Source organism: Lytechinus variegatus, chromosome 14, assembly GCF_018143015.1.
Source record: "Lytechinus variegatus isolate NC3 chromosome 14, Lvar_3.0, whole genome shotgun sequence".
Lineage (NCBI taxonomy): Eukaryota > Metazoa > Echinodermata > Echinoidea > Temnopleuroida > Toxopneustidae > Lytechinus > Lytechinus variegatus.
Genome location: NC_054753.1, coordinates 5,656,988 through 5,662,987, shown reverse-complemented (window position 1 = coordinate 5,662,987; position 6,000 = coordinate 5,656,988).

Below are 6,000 nucleotides of genomic sequence, written 5' to 3'. Positions count from 1 at the left end.
TGACACCCTTATCATGTTACGTACGTAACGTGCCCTATCGTGAAAAAGACATCCTTTTTACGTGTTTTTTGGTGCCATCCCCCCCGGGACCTATTCCATGAAACTTAAACATAAGGGTAATCAAGTATAACTAAATATTTGTCATTGGTTTCAGGTTACACGATCAAGGTGAAATGTCATTTAGGGTCAATGTGCTTAGACCATGTTGGGGAATCAATATCGAAATCTTAACCTTAGGTTAAGTATTTTAAATGTCATCATAACCTAAGAAGTATGTAAACCTAGTGAATGAAACTTACACATAAAGACAATGAGGTATTATTTAACACTCTGCTGACTAAGATCAAAGGTCATTTTAGGGTCAATGAACTTTGGGCATGTTAGGGGTATTTGTTGAATTTCCATCGTAACTTTGACTTTGGACATAAGGGTAATCAAATATCACTGAACATCCTGTTCGAGTTTCAGGTCGCATGACTAAGGTCAAAGGTCTACACAGCAAAAACTGTGGTGTTAACCGGTGTACATAGAGGACCACACCAGTTATTTTACACCGGTGTTAAATTGGTGGTGTTAGTTTTACACCTGTAGGTGTTATTACAACACCTATGGTTGCTACATTTATACTCTTTTATTGGTGTTATGTTCAATCTCTAGGGTGTTATTTTAACACCACAGGGTGTCAGTTTTAACACCACAGTTTTTACAGTGTAGGGTCAATGAGCCTTGCCATGTTGGTTATTTATTGACTTACCATTGTAACTCTCAAAGGTCATTGATCTAAATCACAAAACTTTAACATAAGAGTAATCTGATATCAGTGAGTTTCAGGTCACATGACCAATGTCAAAGGTCATTTAGGGCCAATAAACTTTGGTGATTTTGGGGGTATTTGTTGAATTGGCATCACAACTTAGAGAGTTTATGGATCTAGTTCATGAAACATAGACATCAAGGTAAGCAAGTATAAATGATTGGTTTGCACACATGTAAGATCGCACGATCATGGTGAAAGGTCATTTTGGGCCAATGGACATAATATAGTATATTAATTATCGTATGAATGTTTTATTCAATAGCTGTTTCAGCCGTCAAAGACTCCCGGGTGCTGCTGCTATTATAGCAGCAATAACGAATCGCGTAATGCAGGGGAGACTGCCAGAGGTGTTCCACTTGTTTTGGAAATTTAATGCACTTTGTCCTGAAAATTGAACATTCTGTGCAATGCTTGTGACCTGGGGCCGACTGCCCCCCCCCCCTTGGATCTGCGCCTGCGTAGCCTCTCAGTTGTCCATTGTGATTTGTGAATTTACTTGCATTTTCAAAGGATTTGGTACTTATAGAGAGTTTCTCCGTAGTATGCAAAAAAGTTCGGAGTTTACCTTGCCATCCCAGATCCAATGGGCCGAATTCACAAAGATGCATGGTTTTTAAAACCCTCGTTTAAAACCCTGCATGGTTTATGCAGATTTCCTGTATGAATTACGCCTATTTACCGCGTATATCAAACAAATGTCCAACACTTCCAGTGTTATATACCGTGTTTACACTTGATCGGCTTTTGGTTCATTATTGGTGTGCGTATCGACATTTCAGGTTTTTGCATCGGTTCGCGGTTCTGGATTCGCGGTTCTGAACCGCGAGCTGTAAAAACGTGCAAACCAAATGCCGATTCTGCATCAATTACCGTGTTTACACTTAATCGGCTTTTAAATCGGCTCGCGGTTCAAACCCAGCAATTTGCACCACCAAAGTAGTAGGTGTTGAACCGCGAGCCGATGCAGAATCGGCTTTTTTTTACTACGTGGAAACAAAAAGCCGATTTTGCATCAGCAATTTGTGCTCATTTCATTTATTTTACCATTGTGACGTAATTGTAAGCGCACTGATCCAGCGTTGTCTTTAATACGTCATATTAAAGACAACGCTGGATCAGTTTACACGCTATTAAAAAGCCGATGCTGCATCGGCTCGCGGTTCGGAACCGCGAGCCAATTCAAAGGCCGATTGAGTGTAAACACGGTATTTGTCACATGTGCGCCGAAAATTTACGCCTGCTGCCATGGTTAAGAGCGCTATTTTATTCATGAGTCCACCGTTTGAATAGTGGATTCATTAATTCAAGACAGTGGATCGTAAACAGAATATCGTACTTTAAATTACTATCGAATTAAAATTGTATTGAATTGCCGGTCTAACTTCTGACCAGGCGCGTACGCAGGATTTTTGAAAGGGGGGGGGGGGGTTCCGAGCTGATTTTTTTTTTAAATCTCCCGCCAAGTCTCTAAAAAGTGATGAGGGGGGGGGGGTGATGATTTTTTTTTCAGCGCTGCAAATAAGACAATAACATTTAAGTGGGGATGGGTATGTAACAGTGCGGTCATGACCCGCGAGCGAGCAGAAATGTTCTCATTTTTGCGTTGAAAACATAACCTTTTTGTCAATAGTTTATTGGTATCATAGTCGATGCTACATGTCCTTCGGATCGTAGGACTCATGATATGGCCAACGCGTAGCCAGGATTTCATTTTGGAGGGGGCGGTAAATGCACGCGAAGCGTGCCAACACTTACAGAGCGCGCGAAGCGCGCTCCCTAGGGGGTGGGTGCAGGGAAGGGGAGTTTCCCCCTCCCGCGCGAAGCGCGAAGCTTTTAGTGTTTCATAAATTAAAATGAAAAGGAGCCGTTTCTCTTGTCTCTAGTACCTCCAATTCGGTTGACTATATTGCGATTTTGAACCTTGTTTTCAAAAGTGATTGTAAACGCACAAAAGAGGTATACAATGGAGGAAATTAAAATGATAATAACTCCGCGCGAAGCGCGGAAGCTAAAGTGATTTATCAATTTTTCTTGCCATAAAAAGGGTCCCGAGAAAAGGGTATTCTCAAAGATATATTGAAACTTTCTTTGGAAAGATCAGATTTGATTACAAACAATTTAGCATCAGTGCATATTTTTAACTCGCAAAACAGAGAAGATTGGTAGAGGAAGATATTCCTCCCGCGATGAGCAATGAAACTCTGAAATTTCAAAGGGCGGACGTTTCATCAAATGTAGATATCTCTAATACCCAATCGTCTCTAATTCAATTGATTTTCTAAGATTATTGAACTTCATTACAAGGAAAATAGTGCGCATAAAGTTCAAACTTCTGTGATTTATTGAAATTATCTATCTATATAATAAAGGATGATTAATTTTTTTGACTTATCCTGAAGCGCTTCATTTTGAATATAAAGAAACTTAAGTGTCATTCAAATTTCAAAATGAGGGCGCAAAACAGGACAGGAGATGAATGTATACAGGGAAATGACATGAAGTTTAATACAATTTGATAAAAAATATATTGTACTTTTTTATTTAATACGACACGAATTCCATACCTTCCTCTTTTTAAATTAGGAACCTGTTTGCCCCCAAATTATGGTTGTTTATAGTAATGAGCTGAAAAGCGGGAGAAGCTGACTTTATGGAGGTGACGGCAGAAACTGATATAAAGATTTTACCCGCTCGGAGCCGACCAGACCAGAAGTTGCGCGATCAATTGAAAAAAAAAGATAACTTAATACATTTACTTCGGCCTAACCTTACTCAAATTCATGCCCTAATGTATACAATTTTAACTTTAACTGGCAAGAAGCACATAGCTGAGGTGGAAAAACAGGGTTAGAGAAAAGGTGGGGGAACAATGGAGAACTTCAATATTGTCATTTAACTGCGCGCAGCGAGGAAGCAAAATTCATATATGAATTTAAAGCAAGAAGAGTGAAGGAGTTTCTCTTTTGAGAAAAAATAAAGAATAAATAGAAAAAACACAAAGCTACCTTTCTTCCCTTTCCTTCCTTCCCTTTTCCTTTTCTCCTCTCCTTTTTTCCCTTCTTTTTTTTCTTTTTGGGGACGTTTGGGGGGGGGGGGCGACCGCCCCCCCCCCTGGCTACGCGCCTGGATATGGCCTTGATCAGAACACTAGAAACTTGAGAAATGTCATGAATAATTACGAGCGAGCGGAGCAAGCGAGCCGAAATGTTTGCGTTTTCCGTCAAAACATACAATTCTTTTCAATAGCTTCTTGGTAATGATTACATATTAGTTGATGATACATGTCCTTCTGCTCGTAAGTCTCATGATATGGCCTTGATCAAGAGACTAGAAACTTAAGAAATTTCATAAATGATTACGAGCGAGCGGAGTGAGCGAGCCGAAATTTTCGCGTTTTCCCGTCAAAACATACATTTCTTGTCAATAGTTTGTTAGTAAATCAAGTATTAGTCGATGCTACATGTCCTTCTATTCGTAACACTCATAATACGGCCTTGAACAGGAGACTAGATACTTATGGAATTTCATAAATTATTACGAGCGAGCGGAGCGAGCTAACCGACATTTTAGCGTTTTCCGTCATTTTGGTTTTCATATTGGTAAAACATATTTTGTAAGAAAACGTATGTCTTTGTCTTGGTTCACTTGTATTTATAAGTATACATCATGATAATCATGTATGGCCTTGTTAATGGCGATACCGTGATCATGTCGGCGACATGCGGAAATAAAAGATATAATAAAATGGAGTGAGCGAAGCGAGCGGAAATTTTTTCTGTGTTTTTCGTCGGAAACATGAGATTCTGTTCATTATTGCTGTCATATACATTATTGGGTAGGGGAACTGTCCATAACCAGACCAAGGAGTTATCGGGCAATTGCCTGATAACTCCTTGACCAGACCGACCTCTGGGGAGAAAAGTCATGACCCGCGAGCGAGCAGAAATGTTCTCATTTTTGCGTTGAAAACATAACCTTTTTGTCAATAGTTTATTGGTATCATAGTCGATGCTACATGTCCTTCGGATCGTAGCACTCATGATATGGCCAACCGCGTAGCCAGGATTTCATTTTGGAGGGGGCGGTAAATGCACGCGAAGCGTGCCAACACTTACAGAGCGCGCGAAGCGCGCTCCCTAGGGGTGGGTGCAGGGAGGGGGAGTTTCCCCCTCCCGCGCGAAGCGCGAAGCTTTTAGTGTTTCATAAATTAAAATGAAAAGGAGCCGTTTCTCTTGTCTCTAGTACCTCCAATTCGGTTGACTATATTGCGATTTTGAACCTTGTTTTCAAAAGTGATTGTAAACGCACAAAAGAGGTATACAATGGAGGAAATTAAAATGATAATAACTCCGCGCGAAGCGCGGAAGCTAAAGTGATTTATCAATTTTTCTTGCCATAAAAAGGGTCCCGAGAAAAGGGTATTCTCAAAGATATATTGAAACTTTCTTTGGAAAGATCAGATTTGATTACAAACAATTTAGCATCAGTGCATATTTTTAACTCGCAAAACAGAGAAGATTGGTAGAGGAAGATATTCCTCCCCGCGATGAGCAATGAAACTCTGAAATTTCAAAGGGCGGACGTTTCATCAAATGTAGATATCTCTAATACCCAATCGTCTCTAATTCAATTGATTTTCTAAGATTATTGAACTTCATTACAAGGAAAATAGTGCGCATAAAGTTGAAACTTCTGTGATTTATTGAAATTATCTATCTATATAATAAAGGATGATTAATTTTTTTGACTTATCCTGAAGCGCTTCATTTTGAATATAAAGAAACTTAAGTGTCATTCAAAATTTCAAACTGAGGGCGCAAAACAGGACAGGAGATGAATGTATACAGGGAAATGACATGAAGTTTAATACAATTTGATAAAAAATATATTGTACTTTTTTATTTAATACGACACGAATTCCATACCTTCCTCTTTTTAAATTAGGAACCTGTTTGCCCCAAAATTATGGTTGTTTATAGTAATGAGCTGAAAAGCGGGAGAAGCTGACTTTATGGAGGTGACGGCAGAAACTGATATAAAGATTTTACCCGCTCGGAGCCGACCAGACCAGAAGTTGCGCGATCAATTGAAAAAAAAGATAACTTAATACATTTACTTCGGCCTAACCTTACTCAAATACATGCCCTAATGTATACAATTTTAACTTTAACTGGCAAGAAGCA